Source organism: Canis aureus, chromosome 8, assembly GCF_053574225.1.
Source record: "Canis aureus isolate CA01 chromosome 8, VMU_Caureus_v.1.0, whole genome shotgun sequence".
Classification (NCBI taxonomy): domain Eukaryota; kingdom Metazoa; phylum Chordata; class Mammalia; order Carnivora; family Canidae; genus Canis; species Canis aureus.
The window spans coordinates 26,496,643-26,510,791 of NC_135618.1; the positions used below are offsets into that span (position 1 = coordinate 26,496,643).

Below are 14,149 nucleotides of genomic sequence, written 5' to 3' on the forward strand. Positions count from 1 at the left end.
TAGAAAACCTTGAATCTCCCACTAGCCAAAATGAGCTTAGAGAGGGGGAAAAAAAGTCTTTTAATAACTTGTATTCCTTTTAGACATTAGCTCTGAGCCTTTTTAAGTATATCTGACATTGTGGTTTATTAATAAATAATGTGAGCCCCAACCTTAAAATATTATAGTTTACTAAGGAGTTTAAGGCATTTACATGAAATGAATACAATGTATAAGATGGCATAAAATTAACTGCTAAATTGGGAACAGGCAGTGTTAATTTGGAAAGTCTTCCAGAAAGAGATGGGACTCTAGTTAATTCCTGAAGGATGAGCAGGAGATGGTATTCTGCGTACAGGAAGAAAAAATGTAGGAAGACTGTAATCACAGGGTGGCTGAACAGCCTGTCTGAAGAAGTGCATAGGTGACCTGAAAGCAATGGGAGGTACATATGAAGAGTTGAGAGGGAACATAGTAAGGCCTGTCTCCTGTCCTCTAATTAGAAGTAGAGAAATGCTCTATTTCCCCATATATATGATAAATAAATATATGAGAAGTTATACACACACACACACACACACACACACATATATATATATACTTAATATAATACTTATATTAAGAATTCTGAATACTGGGTTAAATATTTTTCCAGGCATCAAGTCTGACTTGGCCTCCTCCCTATGTGCAAACCTATTAGACATTTTTTCCAGGGCTGATGGAGAAAAAGAGCTGGCTGGGGCTGAGGGGAGTAAATAATGAAACACAAAGATAGCCCCGAAATATATCAATTTGTGTTCAGTTTTCCATTTCGGGGGGGGGGGCGGTGGGAACTTAGATTTTTTTTCTTTTTAGACAAATCATAAGCAGTGAACAACTCATGATGGCTTCGGCCTGGCAGCAACAAGGTTGACGGTTATTTTTTGGTGGCAAGGTCCAGTCCCGCTCCCCCGCCTCGGCTCTTAGGAACATTCCTGCTCATTCAGCTCACGAAGGCTTCCAGAAGTAAAGGCGCATCCGAAAGTGGCTGAAAATAGTTTTTAAGCCTAACATCCCTGGCCCGGCAGCGAGATGACCACACAGTGCGGTCACTGGGTCAAAAATCAATGACAAAACCTGAGGCGCTTTTCAGGTCTTTTATTTTTGCATCAGCCGCGGCGGGAGGGACCCGCAAACCACAACCACCCGGACGGCCGACCACGGAGCAGGGAGCGAGGGCCGCCCGGAGGCCGCGGGGGGGGGGGGGGCGGCTCGCAGCCCCGCCCAGGGCCCCCAGGTGGCCCCGCGAGCCCGGGCAGCGCGAGGACGCCCCCCGCGGGCCCCGGACGCCCCCCCGCGCCCCGGCCAGGTGCGGACCAGGCGGCCCCGCGCCCCTCCGGGCCCCCTGCTGCCCCCACCCCCCGCGCCCCTGCGCCCCTCCCGCCTCCTCCCGCCCCCGGCTGCCCCCCCCGCGCCCCCGGCTGCCCCTCCCGCCCCCGGCTGCCCCGCTGCGCCCCCGCCCCCTGCTGCCCCCTGCTGCCCCCGGCTGCCCCCCGGCTGCCCCCCGCTGCCCCCGCGCCCCCCGCCAGGTGCGGACGAGGCGGCCCCGCGGCGGCCGGCAGTTCCGCGTCTGCGCGGCGGGCGAGGGGCTGGAGCGGGGCCGGCCGGGGAGGCGCAGGCTGCGCGGGAGCCAATGGGCGCGCTCGGGGAGCCGGGCTGGCGGCGGCGGCGGCGGCGGCGGCGGCGGGGCGCGCACTGTGGGGATGGAGGGCGAGCGCCGGGCTCCTCGGGCGCGCTCCTGCGGCCTCCCGGCGGGGGGCGCCCCGGCGCCGAGCCCGGGGGTCGACGCCCCCCTCCCGGGCCGCAGCGGCCCCCCCGCGCTGCCGCGGGCCGAGGTGCTGGACCTGGACGAGGACGAGGACGACCTGGAGGTGTTCAGCAAGGTGAGGGCGGCGGCGGCGGCGGCGGCGGCGGCGCGTCCCGGGAAAGTTCCCAGGCAACTCCCGGAGTTGGCGCGGCGGCGGCGGCGGCGGCGGCGGCCCCGGGCGCTCCCGGCCCAGCGGGGGCTCCGAGCTGGGGTGCGCGGGGGGGTCACCCCAGGCCGCCGAGCCCCGCGGGCAGCCCGCTGGAATCCGGGCGGGCCCCGGGCCGCCGCCGCGCCCTCCCCCGCCTGCACTTTGACCTTGCATCGGCGCGGCCGCGGCTCTGGGCGGCGAGCAAAGTTGCGATCCCCACCCCAGCCCCCCCTTTCCCTGTCTGGGTCTCTGACGCTCTCCGAGCCCGGGAGGCGGTGGCCCAGGGGTGCCCCCGCCCGAGCCCGGACCTCTGGGGGAGCTCAGCCGCGCCGAGAGGGCTCGCTCCGCCCGACCTAGCGCTCCGGGCTGGGCTTAGGACGGGGCGACTCCCCCGAGGCCCGGGACGGGAGGTGGCGCGGGAGTCCCCTCGCCGCGAGGCCGCGGGTCGTGTCCGACGGGGAGCTGCTCTGCGGAGCCCGGGGCTGTCCGGGGAGCTACCGCCTCCCCACCCACCGCGGCGCTTTCGGTTTTCCTGCCCCTCCCCCCCCCCCCCCCCCCCGGCCCCGGGGCAATCGAGGACCCCAGGGCCCTCCTAACTCTAACTCGTCGTGGACTTGCAGCGAAACCGGCTTGGCTTAGTGGTGGACGTGGGGTGCCTGCGCCCTGGAGGGGGCCGTCTCTTTTTTGGAAAAGAAAGATACCTTCCCGGCACGGCTGAAGAGGTCAAGCCAGCTTCTTAACGTGGCTGCTGGTACAAGACTTGAGAACAATGTATCAATTAATAAGAAGCCTGTAAATAAGTGTCACCTTGAGGTGTCGGGTAAAGCCCCTTCCTAACCCCCGCTGTGTTCTGGGGGAGTGAACTGAAGTTACAAAGTGATCAAGTATGTACCCTGACCCCAAAGAGGACTCTGTAAAGCTCCTTTCTCCCCTTAGGACTGAATGAAAAATGGTAGGCGTCCTTGGATCCTAGACCACCACACAGGGTTTTGTGTTCTTGAGAAAGTTATTTGGCCTTTCAATGTGTTTAAATCGTAAAACAATGGAATTATTATTATTATTTTTTGTTCGCCTATAAAAGAATTAACACGGCCGTTTTATATGGCACACACTGTGTTCCAATCGAGGACAACCGGCCCATCCTTTACCTTGCCTTCTAAGATACTATTGGCCTTGGCGTGTTAGTGTAGGGCTCTGTGTTGCGAAACTTCCAGCATGGGGGAGGGACAGTGTGGGGAGTGGCCCTTGTGTGTCAGATCATCCAGGATTGTTTTAAACTAGCCCTGTGCTTTCTCTTTCCCCAGATTCTAAATGTGCCTCTTAAGAATCCTTGTTTTAATGAGCCCCTGTTGTCAGAGGCAGATCTGAGATGAAACTAATGAAATTTGTGCTGAGGCCTCTGGAAATGTTGGGAATTGTAGATGTTCCAGGTGGGAAGGGAATGAAGGATTGCAACCAGAAGCATTTCTAAATTAGCATTTCTGGTAAATTGCCTCAAGCTGTCTCAGAAGAAAGGAATCTAGATCTCCAAGGCTCCAAAGAGTTGTTGAGATTTCTTTACTCATTCTAAATCAACATTTGGTTTTCTACCTAATTTTATAAGTTTGTAGTCTCTTTAAAGGGGTGTAAGCCTCAGCTCCACACACATGGATACATGCTACCTGTTGGTGTTTTGTAACTACGTATGATGGATACTTAGAAGTTAAGAACCACTTTTTTAGAGACTGGCCACATAGATTCAGGTAAAGATCTAATGTTCCTTAAAGTCTGAAAAGAATACTTGGAGAAATTTTAAGTTAGCTGCTTACTTATATTTCCATAAGTTGACTTTTACAGCCGTTAACCACAGAGAAGCAGATTTAAGAAACTCTTCTCCTTTTGGCCTGGTCTCTCTACCACTCCCTTTCCAACCTGCTCCTCTGTGGGCCTCTTCCACTGACCAGCTTACCCTGGGATGCTTTCAACAATTACTTCTGAAGGATACTATTGTTACCCTTCAGTCCTTTGAGCTCCACTACTTTACTATTCAGCTTACATTTGCAGTTCCTTACACCCTTAGATTATTTGTGAGTATATATCATACTCCCCTCCAGAAGTTTTGTAAAGAGTAGAGTCTTTGGCTTATTATTAATTCTTTCTTCCCACAATACATTCCAAGTGCATGGCAAATACATGTTGAATAGTTTTGTGTAAGATGCTGGGCTAAGTATTTGAAGAAAGGCACCATTCAGTTGTTGCTGTCAGTCTTGGAGTCTAGGTGGAAGATGTAACAGAAACTCTAAATGGCAATATAAATCAAGAGGGATGGGAAACAAAGTATTGTTCAGAGTTTTCAGGTAATCCAGTGAGAGGAAAATGATACTAAATCTCAAGAGACCCTAGAGAGCACAGAGGGTATTGACTTTAAAGAGTAAATATAGATGTTGGAAGGTTGGGGAACATGACCAATGATTCAAAAACAGAAAAAAGAAAAGGATAAAAATTATAACAGTGGTGTAAGAATAGTGTTAGAACTGGGCCAAAATGACGTGGTTTGCCAAAAATTTAGAAGAGTCTGGTTTCTCTATTTTTTTTTTTTTTTTTTTACAAAAGTTGCTTTTTGGAAATAATACATTAAAATAAATAACCCCTATTTTTGTTAAATACTGTAATGTGTAGAAGAGGGAGCAATTCAAACATAGTAAAGGTAACTGGGTCGCAGTGAAGAACAGAGGTGTACTTATCTGGTACTCGGTAAATGATAGATCTTATTATTGGCCTTTTAAAGGGGTGTTTAGGACCATAAAATGAGATCTGTATCATCTAGAATAAACAGGGAATTTACAGGTATAATTATCTTCATCACTACTATTCACATTTGAGGGGACAGGGATTGTAGGTAATGGTACACCGAAATTAAAAAAAAATCTTTTTTTTAATATAATGGGTAAAAAGGAAGTTCTAGAAGGTATAGGTAGGCTTCATTTCAATCTCCAGCAAAGCTATCAAAGCTATACAGCTATTTAGCGTTTTGTTTGTAAACACTTTGAAAAGAAAGAAGTGATCTAGTTTTTATAACAATGATAGAAAACAGTTTTGTGGTAAATCAGAAATATAACAATGAGCATGCTCATTTGAACAGTGCTTTTGAAAGAATCACTCATTTTTGTGAAAAAAGTTATTTTTGAAAGAATAATGGGATATAGTTGTTGAAACATCCAGCTCCTAAGTAGATTGGATCTCTGTCAATCCCAACTCTTGCCCATTGATTGATCAGCTATACACAGGCACCATAGGATTCTGTTGTCCAAAAACAAGTGCAATAATGGACATGTTCTGTATGTGCCTAACGTGGCAGCCCTAGCGACAAGTGGCTTTTGAGCATGTGAAATGTGGCTAGTACACCTGAGGAACTGACCTTTTAATTATATTTAATTAATTTACATTTAAATATAAGTAGCCGCCTGTGGCTAGTGGCTGTATCAGTTTGAGCAGTTAGGAGTCTAACCAGATCTTTATTACGAGCTTGACTTATGGTTACTCAAGAAATATCCTTGAATGAATAAGTAGTTCCCTTGGTGATCTGCACTGAAATATGCAAAATACACACATGCATTGTACACAATATATGCACACACATAGTTGCATACATGTGTGTAGTGTGTATACATGGATGTGTATAGATATATTATTTGTGTGTATATAGTGCACAAGCATCTAGGAATGTATGCAAATATTTGTATGTGTACGCTCAACCATCCAACTCACTTAAAATCTAGAATGTGGAATTACAGCAGTTAGGTCACATGCTCTCCTTCCCTGTCTGTATCCTGATCCTGCCTCAGTGGGTCTTACCAGTTTGATGGGTAAAAAAAGAGGGACCCATTAAGCAAAGGAAAGTAGGGCTGATCTAGGAGGTTCCTACCACTAGAGGTTCCACCATCTACCAACATAGCCTTCTTATATGTTAAGTACTCTTATATTCATCCCAGAGGAGGAAGACTGGTGCGTGAAGTAGGAAGAAAATAAAAAATCCTCAAGTTCTCCTATGAGTGAGCATATATGGTCAACAATAGAATTTAAGTAAATACGGAAATTTCAAAGTAAGTTTGGGGAGACCTTGTATGGGACCATTCTATGTACAAACATTCCTAGTTGTTTTCAGTGACTGAAAGGTCAATATACACAAATGACATGATACTGAATCTAAACAAACACCATATTTTCAAGGTCACATGGACTATTAATTATACTGTGATCTGAATTGTTCATGCCACTTCCAAAGTTTCATTCCATCCTCTATATTTTATTTTTAAGATTTATTTATTTTAGAGAGAGAGAGAGAGAGCTCGAGTGCATGCCCACTAGAGTGGGAAGGGAAGAGAGAGAGAAAACACAGAGTCCGATGAAGGGCTCGATCCCATGACCCTTGAGACCATGACCTGAGCCAAAACCAAGAGAGATGCCCAACTGGCTGCACCACACAGGTGCCCCTCATCCTCTGTATTTTAAAGGGGGAATCGATGTCTATATCAGAAAACGTTAAAGGGATATTATCTCAACTGCAGATGCCAGTATCCTGTTATTGATTCTTTGGAATGCTGTATTGAGACTGAGCCTGCAATCTAGTCTGGGCTTAGCAGAAAGAGGGCTTGGATCCATCTACACTGTTTTCCACTAGCATGAGTAGTGCGGAGGGCTGCCCCAGCCACAGTCTTGCCCCACATTTGCCATAGTGAAGGAGAATAAACAAGGGGGTTTCACTGATGATATGTCTGGGCAACCGTGGCCTGATAAGAAAGGCTGTGCAAAAACAAAAAGTGGAAAAGACTTGGGTTTAGTTCCTTATGAAGAGTTATGATAATCTAGGTTGATTAGATGTTTGTAGTTTTGAGGAGCGAAGCTAGAACTGCTAGGCCAGAAATCTGAGGAGACAAGTTTTGGATCAATTTATGGAAGAATTTTCTAATTGAAGGTTCCAGAATGAAAAGGATTACTCAGCATGGTCATGAATTCTGTCACTAAAAATGTTCCTGCACAAGCTGGATGACTAACTGTCCCAGCGGAGAAGAGGGTGTGACAGTTGGACTGTCCCTTTCCGCAGTTAAGAGGCTGGGACAAGTGGAATTTTAGCTTACACTGAATTTAACTACAAGAGCAGTGGAGAGTCTTCATTAGATGGTCCTACTCATCTCTTCGACTCAATTCCCAAATCAAATTACCCATGGCCATTTCTCTAGTTTTTATATTTCTCTTGCCACATTGGTTACGGTTTCTATTTAATTCTCTGCTAATGATGTGACAGTTTCTTAGATAGCCAGGATCAAATACTGAGTGTTACTCTCTATGATGAATAGAGACTGGACACTGAATGAATGGACACTCTCCATGTGTCCAACATATCTAAGAAGCCCCCATCAGTTTTATTTTCTTGGTATCTCCAGAATCTGTGACTTCTTTCTGTTTCCACTGCTACAAATCAGAGTTGTTAACTTCTGAGAACCGTTAAAATAGCCTCATAAAGCCCTAGTCATCTTCTCTTCTGCCTCTAGTCCATCCTCATATATTCACAAGCACACTGATGTTTGCAGTACACACAGTTCTGATCCTATTGTCACATTTTGCCATTCAGGACTCTTGATGGGGCTGCGTGCTGGCTCTCCTGCCTCACCACCCTGTCATCTCCGGCCTTAACTACTTTTACTCAGAGTCCCTGAATCTGTTGCATCGGAAGCTCATTAGCAATGTAGTCTCAGAACCCACTTTCAAGGCCAAATGAATCAGTATGTATGATACCAGGAGTCCACCTTGATTTGTTTGCACCTTACAATTTGAAGAAGTACTGATCTAGAAGCACTGATCTAGGTTGGTTCACTTGCCACTACATGAGCTTGCTTCGTATTTTTCTACCTCTGTGTAGTTATTGTTGGGTTGACACAGCAGACTCCTTTTTGTTTCTTATGGCCTGATGTAAAGGTATCTCTTACTGAAGAGCTGCTTCATTCTCCAGCTAGAATTAATTTTTCCACTCTGCGCTTCCCATAATACCGTTTCAAATCTTGTAATACTTACTACATTACCTTATGAATAGATATTTATTTCTCATCTGTAAAACCTTGATTGCTTTTCTGTCTCTAATAGATTAAACTTCTTGATGGTAGTGGAGTAGGAACTTCAGACATTTATGGGATAAATATGTTAATGAATGATATGGCCTATTACTTTTTTCCTGTGGAGAGACCCAGTTATTACAGTAATTTGTTAATGATCTGTTTTCAGTAAATTCAGTTTGCATTGTGTTGGTCCTTCCTATCAGGATACTAAACTAAATAGGATTAAAGCAAATTGGTCTTAATAAATAGTGAATAAATGTTCTTGCTGGATGACACAGAGCTATGCTGAATGTTGAACCTGGACAAAATCTCCTTTTTGAATTGTATGAGAGGAAATAAACACAAAGCAAAGCAAAACAAAACAAAACAACCCGACAACTCCAAGGGAATCATTTAGAAACCTTCTTTTACTAGGAAAAATAAAATTTTTAAAGCTAATAGCACCTATCTCAAGAGGCTTGGTTGCAAGCAATGAAAACTTATTATGGCAGGAAAGTAAGGAAATGGTCCATATTAGGTACTCACAGTAGATTTGAAGGCTGGAGATGGCAGGTACAGAAAGGGATAAGCACTAGCAGAAACTATAATCAATCTTATATTCAGAAAGAGTATTGGATATTGTATAGCCAAAAGAAAAAAATCCATGGAAACCTTTAGGAAAGGTTTTTATGCTGGCAACAGTATTTATTTGTTGATTCATGACAGTAGGGAATATTATTAAAAGTATTTGGGGAAAATGTCAAAAGGCTCCAGATTTGAACATAATATTCCCCCAAAAATGTATGTTACTGGGTTTTAAAGGTGCAATTTTATTTCTGCATTCTTGAGGTTCGGGTAGGATGCTCTAGTATAATTCTAACTGATAACCTGCTACAGTTTTACAAATGGCTAGTGTGATCAAAAAAGAAACACAGATGCAATAACTATGTGGTTGTAGTGTTCAAAATTTATTTTATTCTTATTATTTGTATCCCATACTTTCCTACTAGGATATAAAAGTTAAACTTTCATAGTTACTCACTTTAGAAATCTATGTTAAAGCTTTTTCAATAAACAAGTGAAAAGTTATATGCTTGAAAGATTTTCTCTGTTTTAGATGAAATATTTTATTAACTCTGACCCTGCTTTATATCAATCATGCTGGATTACAGTGTGGTTACCTATAGCATTAATAAAAAAGGATAGAGTCAGGAAATCAAATTGATTAGCAAATATTGACATAAAAACTTAGTAAAATACAATTAAGAAAAAACAGAACAGAGGGATAAACCAGTAGATTTAAAATTAAAAACTGAAATAATTATATGTATACATATATATTTTTTATTTTGAGAATGCTTTGGTATGACATACTCTTTTTGATTGTTTTTAAAGTAACTTCACTGAGGTATAACTTAAATAGTATAAACTTCACCCAGGGGTGTTTTTTTTTTTTATTATTATTAAATTTACTGAGTTGTACAGCTATCACTGTAAATCAGTTTTAGGACATTTTTATATCCCCACCCCCAAAATCCATCACATGATTTACAGTTAACCTCTGTTTTCACTCCCAGCCATAGAGAAACACTAATCTACTATTTTCTGTCTCTATAGATTGGCCTTTTCAGGAAATCCCATATAAATGGAATCAGACAATATGTGGTCTTTTGTGTCTGGTTTATTTCATTTAACATAATATTTTTAGGTTCATTTTTCTTGTAATTTTATTATTTTTTAGTCATGGCTTTAATTTTTTGGTACAAGAAATAAAGTTTTTATTTTAAAATGAAAAACAGAGTTTAATCACTTGAAATGAAATGTTAGGAGTAGAAATTCTGTTTAATATTAAAATGAGAGCCTTATTATGTGTGACCAAAAGCAAATGACAAACTCTTTGTTTGAGAATCTTCAAAATTGAGGGGCAAAAAAAAAAAAAAAAAAAAAAACCCACCCTGATTTGTTCCTTTGTACTAACTCTGAAAAAGTTGTGTGTGTTTATACATACATATGTATATAAATACATTTTTATATTTAATCTAATTGAACATTGAGTAATATTTTCATCAGCTTTCACTAATTATGCTGTAGTAAGAGCAACAAGATCTCAGTGGCTTACCTACAATAGGGCTTATTTCTTTTTCATGAACCTGTCAACTGTAACTGAGCTATGGGTCAGTTTCAAGTATTGAGTCTGTTTCACAGGTCTTCTTCATTTTGAGATCAAGACGGAAGGAGAAACCCCTAACTGGGACATTTCATTCCTCTAGCAGAGGGAAAAGAATATGAGCACAGGTAGAAATAGGCAATGGATCTCAAATCTGCCCAGACACATGCCATTATCCAAAGTAAGTCACTGATCCAATCCCTGTGGTGGGAAACTATTTTCCTTCTATAACGGGACACTAAAAATTAGCTGGCAGTTGACCAGGAGATAAAACCCTTTCATAGGATGACAGAAGGCCACTGGGAACAATCATACTGTCTCCCACGGTGGTCTTGTGGCAAAGTTAGAGGCAAATGGCATATTGGACCTTTCTGAATAAGGAAAAGCATTTCTTTTCTATAGGGTGTTAAGTATATATATAAAAAAATTCTGCTAGGTAAGGAGCATAATTGAGAAAAATTAGAAAAATTGAGAAAAAAAGCATAATTGAGAAAAAAAAAAGCATTAGTCACGATTAATAATCTCCAATTGGCTGATGCTCATGATAGTCTGAGTGAGGCCATACAGATCCTTAAAAGCCTGTGTGCAACAAATGTCTCACTTTTGTATTTCTAGGTGGAACAGCCATTTATCATAGTGTTATCCCCTCCCTTTTTTTTTTTAAAGACCTATAAGAAGAAAATGTGAATACTTACAATTCTGACACAGTAAATAGTAAAATGAGTTTTGTTGTTTATACCTTCACGAAAGCTTGTGTGCCAGCCATTTGCTACCTTTCTGGTCCTCCACCATTCTGAGTCCTTTCCTGTCACAGGCTTCATTGGTTCTCTAGACTGGAATCTTTATCCCTCGGTGTTTTTAATGACTGGCTCCTTTTCAGTATGACCTCCTGAAAGACACCCTCCCTGATAATTATCAGGAGCATTCCTCTTTCTCCCTGCCTTCCTCCCTTAACCCAGCAACACACCCCACTTTTTTTTTTTTTTTTTTAAAGTATAACCTTTTTTTTTATCAATACTTACTCAAATCTGGAATTTTTAAATTTTTTCTCTATGTTTTACCTGTTTATTATCTCCCACCCTCCCATTTAACCAAAGTATAAGCTTCATAAGAGCTCAGGAAACATCCCAGTCTTGACTCTTGTTGTAACCCCAAACCAGTGCCTGACACGTGGTTGACATTCAGTGAACATTTGTAAAATGAAGTAAAGCTGCTACACTGGGTGCGTTTTGCGTGTGCACATGGCTGGTGGTAATGGTAGTGGTGATTGAATCTTGACTCTGCCCGTTGAGATAAGTGATTTGGGAAGAATTATTATTATCCCTGTCCACCAGTTTATCTGTAAACTGCAGATGATGATAACTGCATTTACTTCCATCATGTTGTTGAGAGGATTAAATGAAGTAATGTAAGCATATGGTGCTAAGGCACACAGTCCCTGTCCCTTAGAAAATTTCAGTGTTTGCTCTTATGGTACAGAAGCTTAATGTTTTTAAGTTGTAGAAGCCTCTATTTTGCATTTGTAATGAGATCTTCAGAGACTCACAAACATATATTTGTTCCTGTATATTCTTTTTAGTTACTATTTAGAGTGCTACCAGAATTTTGGTATTGTCTCTTAAATGCTGTATTATAGGCTTACTCGTTTTATTGTTCTTTCCTTTATTGCGGGCTTTGCAAATACTGCATTTTTTACCCATTGAAGATTTGTGGCAACCTGTGTCAAGCAAGTCTCTTGGCAGCATTTTCCCTCTCTGCATCTCTATGTCACATTTTGGAAATTCTTGCAATATTTCAAACTTTTAAACTATTATATTTTTTATTGACTCGTGATCAATGATCTTTGATGTTATTATTGTATTTGTTTTGGGGTACCATGACCAGCACCCATATGAGACAGGGAACTTAATACACAAATATTGTGTGTGTTTTGGCTACACCATTGACTGGTCATTCCCCTGTTGCTCTTCCTCTCCCCTTGCCTTCCTATTTCCTGAGACACAATAATATTGAAATTAGGCCAATTAGTAACCCTACAGTAGCCGCTAAGTGTTCAAGTGAAAGGAAGAGGCACACATCTCTCACTTTAACTGAAAAACTAAAGGGATGTCTGGGTGGCTCAATGGTTAAAGATCTGCCTTTGGCTCAGGGCATGATCTGGGGTCTGGGGATTGAGTTCCCCTATCGGGCTCCCTGCGGAAAGCCTGCTTCTCTCTCTGCCTATGTCTCTGCCTCCCTCTCTTTGTCTCTCATGAATTAATGAATAAAATCTTAAAGATAAATGAAAAATAGAAATGATTAAGGTTAAGGAGGAAGCATGTTGAAAATCAAGATATTCCAAAAGCTACGCCTCTTGCACTGAACAGCCAAGTTGTAAATGCAAAGGAAAAGTCATAAAGGAAGTTAAAAGTGCTACTCCAGTGAACAGATGAATGGTAAAAAAAAAAACCAAAAAACAAAAGAAAAGAAAAGAAAAATGAAGCAGTGGTATTACTGATCTGGAAAAATTTTTAGTGGTCTGGATAGAAGATCAAATCAGCCACAATACTCCCTTAACTAAAAGCTTAAGCCAGAGCCAGGCCCTAACTCTTCAATTCCGTGAAGGCTGAGAGAGGTGAAGAAGCTGCTGGAGAAAAGTGTGAACCTAGCAGAGGTTAGTGAGGTTTAAGGAAAGAAACCATCTCCATAATATAAAAGTGCAAGGTGAAGCAGCAAGTGCTGATGAAGAAGCTACAGCAAGGTGTCCAGAAAATCTAGAAAGATAATTACTGAAGGTGGCTGAACTAAACCAAATGTTTTCAACGTAGAAGAAACAACTTTCTATTAGAAGAAGGTGCCATTTACAACTTTCATAGCTAGAGAGAAGTCAATGCCTCGCTTTGGAACTTCAAAAGACTGGCTGATTCTGTTGTTAGGGGCTAATGCAGCTGGTGACTTTAAGTTGAAGCCACTGCTCATCTACCGTTCTGAAAGTCCTAGAGCCCCTAAGAATTACAAATCTACTCTGCCTGTATAAGTGGGACAACAAAGCCTGGATGACAGCACATCTGTTTGCAACATGGCTTACCAAATATTTTATGCCCAACATTGAGACCTCCTGCTCAGAAAAGGGATTCTTTTCAAAATATTGCTGCTCGTTGACAATGCACCTGCTCACCCAAAAGCTCTGAAGAAGATGGACAGTGAGATTGGTCTTGATCTCATGCCTGTTAATACAACATCCATTCTGCAGCCCATGAATCAAGGAGTGATTTCAACTCCGTAAGTCTTATTAGTTAGGAAATACACTTCATAAGGCAGTAGCTGCCATGGTAAGATCTCTGATGGATCTGAGGGCAAAGTAAATTAAAAACCTTCTTCTAAATTAAAAACCTTCAGACTCACCATTCTGAGTGCCATTAAGAACATTTGTTTTCATGTGAAAGGGTCAAAATATCAACGGGAACAGGAATTTGGAACAAGTTTATTCCAGCCCTCATGGATGACCTGGAGGGGTTCAGGACTTCATTGGAGGCTGTAACTGCAGATGTGGTGGAGATAGAGAACTAGAAGCAGAAGTCGAGCCTGAACATGTGACTGTATGGCTGCAATCTCATGATCAAACTTTCAGGGATGAGGAGTTGCTTCTTATGGATGAGCAAAGACAGTTGTTTCCTGAGATGAAATCTACTCCTGGTGAAGATGCTGTGAAAATTGTTGTACTGACAACTGAGGATTTAGAATACTACATACATTTAGTTTAGTTGGTAAAGCAGCAGCAGGGCTTGAGAGGACTGACTCCAATTATGAAAGAAGTTCTGCTGTGGGTAAAAGTTAACAAATAGTATCACATGCTACAGAGAAATTGTTCAATTGATGCAGCGTACTTCATTGTCATCTAATTTTAAGAAATTGCCGTAGCCACCCCAGCCTTCAGCACCCACCGCCCTGGTTAGTCA

General features: G+C 42.6%; 1 protein-coding gene across 7 annotated transcripts in view; it reads left to right on the top strand.

Annotated features, from left to right (window-relative positions):
* Window positions 1–1,726: 1,726 nt before the first annotated feature.
* SNX7 (sorting nexin 7) overlaps window positions 1,727–14,149 on the top strand; it is a 114,251-nt gene continuing 101,828 nt past the window's right edge. For 2 of the 7 annotated variants that reach the window (XM_077905550.1, XM_077905551.1), the window contains exon 1: window positions 1,731–1,901. The gene's annotated coding sequence lies outside the window, so the exon portion shown is untranslated. Of the gene's footprint in view, window positions 1,902–14,149 lie in introns of all 7 variants that reach the window. The other 5 variants (XR_013384516.1, XM_077905556.1, XM_077905552.1 and 2 more) reach the window with 4 other exon arrangements.